General features: G+C 46.1%; 1 non-coding gene across 1 annotated transcript; it reads right to left on the bottom strand.

Annotated features, from left to right (window-relative positions):
* Nucleotides 1-8,421: 8,421 nt before the first annotated feature.
* TRNAG-UCC (transfer RNA glycine (anticodon UCC)) lies at nt 8,422-8,493 on the bottom strand. Its single transcript has one exon. It is a non-coding gene; the product is annotated as a tRNA-Gly (tRNA).
* Nucleotides 8,494-13,564: the final 5,071 nt, after the last annotated feature.

Raw genomic sequence — 13,564 nt, 5'->3', positions numbered from 1 at the left:
CTACTGAGCACTTGAACCATGACTAACGCCACTGGTTAAAATGACAGTAGTTTGGATATGTTAGGTGAAATTTTTAAATTTTAAAACATTTTTAGCATTGGCTGGGGTAGCTCAATTGGTTGGGCATCATCCTGCAAACCAAAAGGCCATGGGTTCGATTCCCAGTCAGAGCACATGCCTGGGTTGTGGGTTCAGTCCCCAGTCGGGCACGTGCAAGGAGCAATGAATCGATGTTTCTCTACCTCTCTTTCTTTCTCCCTTCCCCTATCTGTAGGCTCAATAAAAGAATTAAAAATTGTTTTTAATTTTTAAATTAAAATTTAGAAAAATTAATTTCACCTGTTTCTTTTTACTTTTGAATTGGGATTCTAAAAAATTTAAAATTATATATGCGGCTCACATTATACTTTTTTTAAATTAATTTTTAAGTATATTTTATTGATTATGTTGTTACACTAGTTCCATTTTTTTCCCCTTTGCTCCTCTCTGTCCAGTACCCCCGTTCCCTCCAGCAGTCCCACCCCCGCTTAGTTCATGTCCATGGGTTGTGCATATAAATTCTTTGGCTTCACCCTTTCCTATATTGTTCTTAACTTCCCCTTGTCTATTTTGTACCAACCGATTATGCTTCTTAATCCCTGCACCTTTCCTCTATTTCTCCCCCTTCCTCCTCCCAGCTGATAACCCTCCAAATGATCCCCATACCTATGATTCTGTTCCTAATCTGGTTTGCTTAGTTGGATTTTGTTTTTATTTTTTAGATTCAGTTGCTGATAGTTATGAGTTTGTTGTCATTTTAATGTTCATAATTTTGATCTTCTTTTTCTTAAGTAAGTGCCTCTGACATTTCATATAATAATGGCTTGGTGACGATGAACTCCTTTAGCTTTACCTTGTCTGGGAAGCACTTTATCTGCCCTTCCATTCTAAATGATAACTTTGCTGGATAGAGGAATCTTGGTTGTAGGTCCTTGCTTTTCACCACCTTGAATACTTCTTGCCAGCCCCTTCTTGCCTGCAAAGTTTCTTTTGAGAAGTCAGCTGATAGTCTTATAGGCACCCCTTTGTAGGTAACTCTGCTTTTTTCTTGCTGCTTTTAAGATTCTCTCTTTATCTTTAAACTTTGGCATTTTCATTATGATGTGTTTTGGTGTGGTCCTCCTTGGGTCTAGCTTGTTTGGGACTCTCTGTGCTTCCTAGACTTGTATGTCTATTTCCTTCACCAAATTTGGGAAGTTTTTCTTCATTATTTTTTCACATAAGCTTTCCATTTCTTGCTCTTCCTCTTCTCCTTCCGGCACCCCTATGATTCCAATGTTGGTATGTTTAAAGTTGTCCCAGAGGTTCCTAAGCCTCTCCTCGTTTTTTCAATTCTTGTTTCCTCATTCCATACTGGTTGACTCTTTTTTTCTTCCTTATGTTCCAAATCATTGATTTGAACCTGTTTCCTTCTCTTCACCATTGGTTTTGTGTGGATTTTCCTTTGTTTTATTTAGCATAGCCTTCACTTCTTCCCTTATGTGTTTGCCATACTTAAGCATATCTGTCAAGCCTGTGAGCATCTTTATCACCAGTTAGGTTGGCTGTCTCCTTGTCATTTAGTTCTCCCACTGGAACCTTGATCTGTTTCCTCTTTTGGGCCATACTTCTATGTCTCATCTTGACAGGCTCCTGTGTTTGTTTGCCTCTGTGTCTTAGGTAGAGCTGTCACACCTGTTACATTGTAAGGGGCAGAGCCTTAGGTATTCGTCAGTAGAGGGTGACCTGTTTCACCACATTGTGGCGCTGTATGTGGGGGAAGGGTCTGAGAGGGGACAATGCTGCTTGTCCAGCACTTGCCCCTTTTCTAGGCACTTCTCCCACATCTGTAGGGCCTGGCACCCCTCTAGCTGCTGCCCTGGCTATTGTTCCCAGAGTGGGTGGGTCTGTGGACATTCTAAGACCGTGGGGGCCCTTTAAACAAGTGGACTCTGCTGAGAGATCAGCAGTTTCTTCCTCTGCCCCAACCCCCACTGGTTTGCACAGTCAGAAGCAATGAGGCTTGATTTTCCCCGGTGCTGGAACCAGGACCTGTGTGGTCTGGTCTGGTGCTGGGAGTGCTTCCCAGGTGTCCCTCCCACCTTTTTAAAATGTGTGACTGTGCTTTCCGCTGGCCTGCCCCTGCCGCCACTGCTGCTGCCACCACAACTCGTCCTCACTGCCCCGACTCCACATCTCCTACCCGTCTGGATGACTATTTCTTCTTTATATCTTTGTTGGACTCCAATGCAGCTCTATTTTCTGGAACTTCTGGTTGTCTCTAGTTTTGAGGTAGTTGTATTCCCTCTTAGTTGTGGAGGGGTGGCTGCAGGCCTCCATCTTGGCCCGAAGTCCTCACATTATACTTCTCATGGACAGCACTGCTGTATAATTTACCTGTGTATTATGTTTGTTATTTATGGTCTGTCTTCCTCTGCTGGAATATAAGGCCTCTGAAGGCAGGGCTTTTGTCTGTCTTGTTCACTGCTATATCCCCAGTGCCTAGCATAGTGCCTCGTACGTACATAGTAGATGCTCAATAAATATTTGTTGAATGACTGACAATGTCATTGCACACCAACCATGTACAACTAGCTGCGTGCTAAGCTTTAGTAATGTATTAAAATTTTCAGACTGCTTCTAGGAAGTAGGTACTGTTATTATTCCCATCCTGCAGAGGAGGAAATGGAGGCTCCGGGGGGGCGGGGGGTAGATGACTTGCTTGGAGTCTCCCAAAGCCAGACAGTCTGACTGCACAGGATGACAATGGCAGTTGCCCCTTGGGAGGGTGGGATCCCAGTTTCCCTCCAATGGGTTCTTTTCCCTCCAATGCAAGTAGCTTTGGGGTCAGGCAGCTTACTACCGACAGAATTCTCCAGTCTAGGCAGGGAGGATGCTGCGTGCTGCCCCTTCTTGGTTTCATAGCTCTCTGGCTTGGAATCTCCTGCCAGGAGATGCCTGCTGCCCGTAGCTGCCCATTGATGACTTTTCACCAAAAAAGAGCTGGAAAGGTGGGGCCTGGGTCCTTTGCACAACTTTTGAACTCATTAACTCCTGTGGCCATGCGGCTGAGCCCATGAGGTGACTCTGGGATTGAAGGTGGATTTGGTTGGGAGGGGGACCAACAGTGGGTGGGCGGACAGCCTCCAGGGAGTCTAGGGGGAGAGGTCCCCAACCACAGTACACACAGAGGCTATTGTCAGCCCCCTGAGATGAATGAGAGGGATCCTCAGGAGTCTGACCCTGCTTCCCTGCAGATGTTGGGAAGAGGAACAGAAAGAGTGGGTCCCAGCCCCCAGCCTGCCCTTCCCACAGCCCGGGGGCAAATTGAAATTGACTCAGGTGGGGAGTGGCAGCTGCCTTTTTGAGAATACACAGGACCTAGTTTGAATTTCACTGACCCCCACACACACCCCAAACCCCTCACTGGGTGGCCTCAGGCAGGTGAGTTAGTCTGTTTTGACTCATCTATAAAATAGAGATATGGGTCTCCTAGACTTGCTCCTAAGGCAGCTTTTTGCAAAGTCGTAAAGAGCATTATGCAGAGATCCCAAACTGTCTTAGTTCAAGGTGCCTGTTAGTGTCTTAGTAATTTTTTCATGGCTTCTCTCACTCGCACAAAAACAAAAAACCAAAAACCACTTAACAGTTACATTTAGTAAGTAGTTAAGTCAAAACAGCTAATAAGTGTGCATGTCCTAACAACTTCATAGCTGCTTGAAAAATGTACATAAATAGAAAAATATTTTAGTTTCTTCTTAAATAATCATAAATACTAATGGGATGAATAGGCTCTAGACAGCTGCTCAGACTTTGGAATTAGATTGAACATCACCACCTTTATTTCCTGTTCCACGCTCACTTTTGCATGACACTTGCTTTTCCTCAGAACAACTGCCATAAACCCAGCTTCACAAAGTTGTGACATCCCGGAAAGGATGGGGCTGGCTCCATCTGACATTCAAATCATGACAACCTTGAGCTGGTAGTTTCCAAGGTGGCCGACAGATGTCGCTGTGTTCCTTTCAGAAATCCTCCTGGAGCAGAGTTTGGGAACTGCAGACATAGCAGGTTCCCTTGGACTCTGTAGGAATTCAGTAAAAGGTAACTGAGCTTTACCATCATTCTCTCCTACTGAGCGAGCAGAAGTTTGCAAAGCCAAACTCCCGGCAAGGCAGAAAGCTTCTCCTTGGCCTTAGGAGGCAGCTCAGGAGGGTGCCATCAGCCAATCTCAGCGCTCTTGGAATTCAGTTACCTCCACCCCGTCTCAAGGCTCACCTGTATTCCTGTATTCAAACTCCTACTCTTCCTCCCAGCCCCACTACCAATACCCTTTCTCACGAGTACCTGAAGGTGTATTGGCAAGCCAATCCAATTTTAAACTTTGTGAGAGCCAGGAGAATCTCGACCTTCATTTTACTTGCTTTGTTCCTGCCCAGCTCTGATCTGGGCACAGAGATGCTCAGGGCAGAGCAAAGAGTTGAGGCTATTTCCGTAAAAACATCCAAACCTGTAAGGAATTTTTATAAGATTTTGTTTGAGCCAAACTGATGACAATTGCTGGGAAGGAAGATCTCAAATGCTCCTTAAAATGGTAGTTTGCAGCTTCTTTTATGCATTTTGAATTAAGAAAGATTACATGAAGCTGGGAGAAAGCAAGGTAGGGAGAAGATTATAGGATAATAAGATTATGTGTTCTCTTGGGAGTGGTTTTGCTTGTTTCAAAGGTGTCTTAACCTAGAAGCACAGAAACAATGGACAGGGCTTGCTTAAGGTAAAGATAAAACTTTTACTAAAAAAGTTGTATGTCTGGGGATGTGACTGACTACCCACCATGACCTGCCCAGTTAGGAATCTATGATCAGATCACTCTGTCTGGTTACTTTCCATAGAACGCCTTATCGCCACAAGGCAAGAAAAACATCTGTAGGAAGAGGGGGCCCCAGCACCTCTGTCTATCATCCTCTTCATCACCGGCAGGGGGAACTCTAATTCCATGCAGCTGAAGGTTCCAAACCTGTCTTATCCTAGGAATTCCCAGGTGCTGGTGTGAAAAAAAAAATTCAGATTTTTATTTCCACTCCATTGTTCCTGAATCAGGTTCCAGCAGAAATGCCAGAGAATCTCGTCTTTAAACAAACACCTCAGGCAGTTTTCTCAGGATAAAGGAAGTCAAGTGGCAGAAATTGGGGTGTCTCAGATGGGGCTTTTGCCCTCCAAGTGTTTACAAGACAGATAACCTGGTTCTGAGAAGCCAAAGTCCTGAGAGACTTACTGTACTACAAGGACATGGATCAAAATGAGCAAACAAATACATGAGCCGAGACGTCACCCCTCAGCCCCAGGGCTATGTGGTGGCATCCACCAGAGCAAACTGGCAGGCTCTGCCAAGACCTGGCTGTGTGACTGGACAAGTCCCGCAACCACTTCGAATCCCAGTTTCCTCATTGGAAAGTAGAGACAGTGTGGGCCAGACTGGGTGGGTGTGAGAATTCAGTGAGCTAAACTGCAGTGGTATCTGCATAGCAAGCAGGCGTCCGATTAAATGTTAGTTTTCGTCCTATTAGAAAGAGCTCCTGTTTTTGAGCACCTATTACATGCCAAGCCCTGCATTAAAGTGTTTATGTAAGACTTTAACTCTCTTTTAACTTTCTTTTGGGTTCCTTTATCTTTCTCAACAACCCTATGAGGTAGGTTTATTTTTCTCCTCACTTCACAAATGAGGAAACTGAGGCACAGAGAGGTTAAGCAACTTGCCCAAGGTCTCCCACCCAGGAAGTGGCAGAACCAGGATTTGAACCCAGAAGCCTGGCTCCAAGCTGCAAGATGAAATAGCCTCATGGAAACAAAACAACAACAGCTTTCAAGAATCATGAAAAGTGCCCCTTGTTTGGGGGGAAAAGTAGGCCACCCAGCCGAGTCACTCCAAAAAATAGCTGAGGGGCCAGGCACAGGTGCAGGCTGAGCTTCCTAACCCTGCTGATTTCTCCCAGACTGGCTTACACACCTGAATTCGTGGGACCAGGAAGTGCCAATGCCTCAGTCTTGCTAAAGCCATTCATTGCTGGCAGACATCCCACTGATGGACAAATGCTAGTCATCACAGCCTCAAGTTAGCACATCAGCAATTCCAGAAAAACCGCATTTCTGGGCTCTGCCCACTGAAAACAAAGCCTTTGTGAGGGTACAAAGTGACAAGAGGGAAACAAGGCTAAACCAGTGCCCTCGGGACCTGGTATTCCAGCCACATCCATTGCCATGTGATCATGCTTCTACACGGATAGAGACAAAGGAGTCTGCAACACTGGAGGGGACGCCAGGAGCTGAGAACAGGGTGGGATGCAGGCTTCCCCCCGGAGTTACTTCAGTTTTACACCCTGAACCAATTGGTCAGGGTCCCTGCAAGATAGAGCTGGCATCTCACATTAGATCATTTGGGAGGCTTTCGTAAGGGGTTCTTCACCAAAGTGGGAGAGGACATAAGGAATCACAAGGGTGGTGCTGGGGCTGGTAAAAGTGGGGATCTGATGGCAGGCCAGGGCCTGGGGGAACCAAGGCTGGGAATGGCACCCAGAGCCTTGGAAAGGGCTACCCTGGGGGACAGAGCCAGGTGACCCAAAGCCTGGAGGGGGAGGGGCAGTAAGTTCCTCCACCTCCAGCTCCCACTCCCTCTGGTCCTGCCCTCCAGTCTCTGCTGGCCTCTCCCATGGGGGCACAGAGGGAGGGTAGGGAGAGCGCCTACCTCTGCAGACCAGAGCAGACAACACACCACGGACGCAATAACCAGGAGATGGTGACTTGTAACAAGAAATATATATTTGGCCTTCATCCCTGGTTCCTGACATAGAGCTCCTAAACCCTTGTAAAACTGAATGATAGGAACATTTTTTGTTATACTATCTGATCTTAGTCTTTATCCCTGTTGTAAGAGCTTCTAATTTCTATGAACGTGGTCACAAGAAAGCCTAGAACAATTGGAAGGTTAGAAATCTCAGCCCCATGCACCGCACACCCACCCCTGACCTTTGGGGGAGGGGAGAGGGGTGAGGGATTGAGTCAATCACCAATGAATGGCCAGTGATTCCATCAGTCACGCCCACATAATAAAACCTCCATAAACTCCCAGATGAAGGGGTTGAAGGAGCTTGCAGTTTGGTGAATGTCAACTTAAGAAATGTCTATACCTATAGAGAGTTTTAAAAAGAGTTTATTTAAGCCAAACTGACAACATCTGCCAGGGAGCAAGAGCTCAAGTCCTCCAAGGAATAACAGTTTTTGCAGCTTCTTCTGTGCATTTGAAATTCAGGGGGGCACATGAGGAAGACCGGAGAAAGCCAGCTGGAAATCGGATTACAGGATAGTAACGAGATTATGTGTTCTCTTGAGGGTTCATACCCTTTCAAGGGACATTACTTCTGGTATTTCAAAGGCACATTAACTTAGATGCACAAGAACAGTGGATAAGGCTGGTTTAAAACCATTCACTAAAGAAGTTATATGCCTGGGAAGTGACTACTCAGTTAGGAATTTATGATCAGATCACCCTGTGAAGTGACTTTCCACATAACATTTTTTCATCTACACCGGTGGGGTCTGCACTAACCCTGGGTGGTAAGTGTCAGAATTGAATTAGAAGTTGAGACTCCTGGAAGTCTCATACAGTACTTTTACCTACAGTTTATAATATATATAAAGGGAACCACTTTAAAGTGGAGAGAGAGCTGCCATCCCAGAGAAACTGCCTTGTAGGTCTTATTTCTCAAATCTTTGCAGTATTAAAATGGGGCAGCCCTACTTTCGGACAAGATGGAGGCGTAGACAGACACACTGCGTCTCCCCCAACAGCTAAGAAGGAATTGTCTGCAGCCGTCCGTCTCGAGAGACGATGGTGTAGCTTCTTAAGAGTCTATCTGCACCGCCGAGAATGGCTGTGCAGTCCGACTCGGGAGTGGCACGGTATCTGTCTCCTCCCGTGTTGAATCGACATCTTGCGATGACGCTGGAGTGTCCTCTCCAGTGAAGCTGAAGCTACAGAGCCTGGGCAGGGTGATATGGAGGGTCTGCTATTGCCCATGCAGCAGACCCCCCCTCTCTTCGCAGCTGAAGGGTCCAAGGGAAAGACGGAGTCAATACAGCTTGGCTTCAGGTGCGCCGCAGGAGTTGCCGGTGTTGACTACAACGTCAAACCGCCTTAGGGACTCCGGCTCCGGATTTTCTGTCGGGGTTTACTCCCTTAGCCTTTCCCCTGAAGAGGTATGCCGCAAGGCAGCGGAGGTTTTTTGGAGTCAGAGTTTTCCTTCTCTGATGTGCCCTGACTGGAAGATCGAACCAGCGACACTTAGCTCACAGGCCGACGCTCAATCCACTGAGCCAAACCAGCCAGGGCCTAAAACAGGAACTCTCTGCGTTGGCCGGGAATCGAACCCGGGTCAACTGCTTGGAAGGCAGCTATGCTCACCACTATACCACCAACGCCGTACACTCTTCAGTCTACTTACATAATAATAAACATTTTTGTAACTTTTGACATTTATTCACATAGAACAATGCTTTTTTTACATACTGCTATGTAAGTAAAAGTTGTAAAACTAGGGGGAGAAGAGGAGAGCCGCTTGGACAAGCCTGAATTCTCTGATTCTCTTACAGTACTAGACTCCCCCAGTACAGTAGTCAGTCTCTATATTACGGTTCACTTATCGCGGCCTCATTGTATCGCGGGATTTTTTAAAATATTATATTTAATTATTTATCACAGATTTTTCGCTATATTGCGGGATTTTGCAGTACTGTATACATATGTCGTTAAAGTTACGTAGGTTTAAGAGTGTAGAATATGTTTAAGAACATAAGTAGTGTTTATAAAAGTGTGGAAAAGGTTAATAAGGGAGTGGGAAAGGTTAATAAGGGACTGGGAACAGTTTATACGTGTGTGGTAAGGGTTTATAAAGCCTTAAAATACATATAAATACTAAAATAAATGTTAGGTTCCTACTTCGCAGATTTTCACCTACCGCGGGGGCGTCTAGAACGTGATACCCGTGATAAGTGAGGGAATACTGTATTGTAATGTACGGCATATGTGATGTCTACAGTCACTTACTTTACAGGTGTGAGCTTAAGAAAGGTCAAAAGGTGCCCCAACTACCTAAAAACTAGAAATAACCAGAAGTTCCAGAAAATCAAACTCTTAAGTCCAGCAAACAAAGATATAAAGAAGAAATACTCATCCAGACAGGTAGGAGGGGCGGAGCCGGGGCGGAGAGGACTCGGTGTGGCAGTGGCAGCAGCAGCAGCGGGCCGGTGGAAAGCTCAGTCAACACGTTTTAAAAAGTCAGGAGGGACACCTGGGGAGCACTCCCAGCTCCTCACTGGACCTTGCATCTCACAGTCCCAGCACCTGGGAAAATCAAGCCTCATTGCTTCTGACTGTGCAGACCAGTGGGGGTTGGGGTGGAAGCAGAAACTGCCGGTCTCTCAGCAGAGTCCGCTGTTTAAAGGGCCCCCATGGTCCTAGAACGTCCGCAGACCCACCCACTCTGGGAACAACGGCCAGGGCAGCAGCTAGAGGTGCCCCAGTTCAGTGCAGTAGTGGAGGAAGTGCCTGGAAAAGGACCAGTGCTGGGCAGGCCGGCATTGTTCCTTTTCAGACCCCTCCCCCACACACAGGGCCACAACATGATGAAACAGGTCGCCCTGCACTGATGAATCCCTAAGGCTCCGCCCCTTACAATGTAACAGGAGCAACAGCTCTACCTGGGATGCAGAGGCAAGCAAACACAGGAGCCTGTCAGAATGAGGAGACAGAGAAATATGGCCCAAAAGGGGAAACAGATCAAGGTTCCAGCAGGAGAACTAAGCGATGAGGAGATAGCCAACTTCACAGATGAGGAGATAGACAACCTAACAGACACAGAATTCAAAACACTGGTGATAAAGATGCTCATAGGATTGACAGATATGCTTGAGTATGGCAAATGCATGAGAGAAGAAGTGAAGGCTATGCTAAGTGAAACGAAGGAAAATCCACACAAAACCAGTGGTGAAGGGAAGGAAACTGGGGTTCAAATCAATGATTTGGAACATAAGGAAGAAAATAACAGTCAACCAGTGCAGAATGGGGAAGCAAGAATTGAAAAAAATGAGGAAAACGTCCCAACTTTTGTGAAGGAGATGGACATGCAGGTCCTGGAAGCACCGAGGGTTCTGGGCGAGCTGGACCTAGGGGGGACCACACCAAGATGCATCATGACTGAGATGCCAAAGGTGAAAGATAAAGAGAGTCCTGGGGGCAGGAAGAGAGAGGCTGAGAGTTGCCTACAGAAGGGTGCCTATAGGACTATCAGCTGATATCTCAGAGGACACTTTGCAGGCAGGAAGGGACTAGCAAGCAGTAATCAATGTGATAAAAAGCAACCTACAACCAAGATTACTCTATCTAGCAAAGCTATCATTTGGAATGGAAGGGCAGGTGAAGTGCTTTCCAGATAAGGTGAAGCTAAAAGAGCTCATCATCACCAAGCCATTATTATATGAAATGTCAAAGGGACTTACTTAAGAAAAAGAAGATCAAAACTATGAACACCAAAATGACAACAAACTCACAACTATCAGCAACTGAATATAAAAAATAAAAACAAATCCAACTAAGCAAACCAGAATAGGAACAGAATCATAGGTATGGGGATCATTTGGAGGGTTAGTAGCTGGGAGGAGGGAGGGGGGGAAATGGGGAAATGGTGCAGGGACTAAGAAGCATAATTGGTTGGTACAAAATAGACAGGGGTAAGTTAAGAATAGTATAGGAAAGGGTGAAGCCCTTATATGCACAACCCATGGACATGAACTAAGGGGGGTGGGATTGCTGGAGGAAAGCGGGGTACTGGGCAGAGGGGAGCAAAGGGGAAAAAATTGGGACTGCTGTATCAACATAATCAATAAAATATACTAAAAAAACAAAACAAAACTGGGCAGCCATTGCTAGTGTGGCTCAGTGGATTGAGCACTGACCTGCAGACCAAAAGGTTGCTGGTTTGATTCCCAGTCAGGGCACATGCCTGGTTGCAGGCCAGGTCCCCAGTTGGGGACATGTGAGAGGCAACTGACTGATGTATCTCTCACACATCGGTGTTTCTCTCCTTCTCCTTCTCCCTCCCTTCCCCTCTCTCTAAAAGTAAATAATTAAAATCTTTAAAAAAAAAAAGAAAAGAAAGAAAATCTGGACAAAATAATCTTTGGGCTGAACCTAAAGCAGATTTGTATCCCAAGAGCTATTTGTTAGGACTACAAACAATTAAAGATGGTCTTTAGAGTTAGCATCACTGTGCTAGCTTATCTGCCACTTACAGAAGCTCCTTCCTTAGTTCATTAACCCCCACAGAAATTGCTTCCTTCTGTTCGTGTAACCGTTTCCTTTCCCTTTCTCAAAAGTACCCATTGTCTTCACCTCCTAATCAGAACAGTACTTGGGTTTCTGCCCAGATCATTTCTTCCAGAAGAGCTCTTCTTTCGGATCTCAAATAAATGCTTGTTGCTTCCCACTTTGCCCTTTTCTTTTTAGGTTCCTAGTTCACAGAACAAAATGCAGTCACCTGGCCACTCCTAGATACAATACAAGAGAGGCTGGAAAATGTCTTTATTCTGGGCAAAAAGATCAGATTCTGTTACTAAGAAGAGTGTATAGTATATTAGGTATGTAAGTAACTACAAATGATAACAATAGCATCGCTTTTTACTGAGCACTTACTAAGTGCCTTACATGGGACTAAACACTTAAGTGTAGCCTCTGGCCCTTCCGTAGACACACACACACATACACACGTACACACATGCACACACGCACCCGACAACAGAGCCATCTGGGCCTGGCCTCCTCGCTGTGAGCTGCTGATGTGAGAGGTCTTTGTAATGCGACTCCACACAGGGAGGGGTAATGTTCTCATAATAAGGCCAGGGTGACTGGGTCTCAAGAAATTAAGTCAAAATGCTGTAACTAGGAGAAATATGAGTTTCCCATGCAGAAGCTAGGGTTGGAGGTATTTTTGTGACTTGAGACATATTTGATTTTAAGTATACACTGAGAGAAAACCAGCCACTACGTGGCATGGAAATCCCACCCTGATCCAACCAACCCCGTCCTCCCTGCTCCTGCCCCCTGGACTGGAGGAGTCAACAAATGTGAGACCAAAGTCCCTCGGTTCCCCTCTGTGAGTCAGCAGAAATGCTAAGAAGAAAGGCTTGATAGACAGCGGACTCCAGGAACTGTGTTCTTAGCAGTTTACAAAAAGGGGCTTCAAGTGGGACTTTGACATTTTTACAGAGACGGGTGAGGGGTGGCGGGAGTAGGGGGGCAGAGTTGTGAAAAGGTAGGGGAGAGGAGTAGGGGGTGCAGAGACAAAGCAGCATAGCTCGGGGTCCCGCCCACCCATAGAGAAGAGAGGCCAACTATTTCCAGTGACCCACTGAAGGGAGATTACACCATCCCCTCCCTGGGCTTTGGTGGAAAAAGCTTGGAGGGGTGGAGGCTGAGCCAGGCCTCCTCCTCTGGGAAGTGGGACACGGAAGTCTCAAGACTGGAGACATGGTTTGGCGGTGCTAAGGATTGGTGATGGAGGCAAAACCTGGGGAGACTGGTTCCTGAGCAGGTAGTAGCCAGTCTGAACACAGACCACTTCCCCACAGCTTGGCGTGGAAAGAGTGGTTTTGACAGCCTTTGAGGGTTCCCCAGGCTTGAACAGAGGGCATATTGTGTGAACCAACGGCCAAAAGCAACCCCCCCCCCCAAACATCTGTGCTGAAGGACTCCTACAACCTTTGTACAAGACTAGAATAGGAAGCCATGACTGATGACTTGAGCGTGAATGTCACCCGACATGGAAGTCTTGAGTCAGGAACCATCTGGTTTCAGAAAAATTAAGTGATGTTTCTAGCACCTGTAGTAAAAATTTATACCTGTCCCCAATTGCGTGGAAATGGGAGTGTTGCATTAGGGGCAGATAAGCAAGTCTTTCTGCAATGAGTTTGCCTAATTCAAGGAGAGGGGCACGACCTTCCACAAGACTTCCCACACTTCAGCCACAAGTTTGGGGGTCCCCAGGTCACCCTCTCTTTGGCTTTTTTCATAATATAGAAACAAGCGGGAAATGGAAAAACGGAAAGGCTAGGACAGTGATCAAAAGTATGGCTCTTTAACCAGGTTAAAGTTTCAAAGAATGAGAGATTTTTAGCCTTGATTAGAATTCATCTTCTGCACCCACGGCCTCCCCCAGAGTAGCTGAGGACAACTCCATGCGCCAAGTTGATCGGGCCAAACACCTTGGCTTTATCCTTGACTCCTTGCTTTCTCTCCTATGCCATCGTCAATTGCTCTGGAAATAAAATTAAAATTTCTCCAGAATCAAAAAATCTATCCCGAAGTTGGGTGGGTATCCGATGGTGGGGTAAAAGTATAACGGCCACCGTAATGAAAAGGTGTGTTCAGACCAAAGAAGGATGCAGGCAACACCACAGGCTATTACAGAATTTATTATAGTTTGATTTATTCACAGGT

This window comes from Furipterus horrens, unplaced genomic scaffold (assembly GCF_987537825.1).
Source record: "Furipterus horrens unplaced genomic scaffold, mFurHor1.1.pri manual_scaffold_11, whole genome shotgun sequence".
NCBI classification, from domain to species: Eukaryota; Metazoa; Chordata; class Mammalia; order Chiroptera; family Furipteridae; genus Furipterus; species Furipterus horrens.
This window is presented reverse-complemented; position numbering and strand designations above follow the sequence as displayed.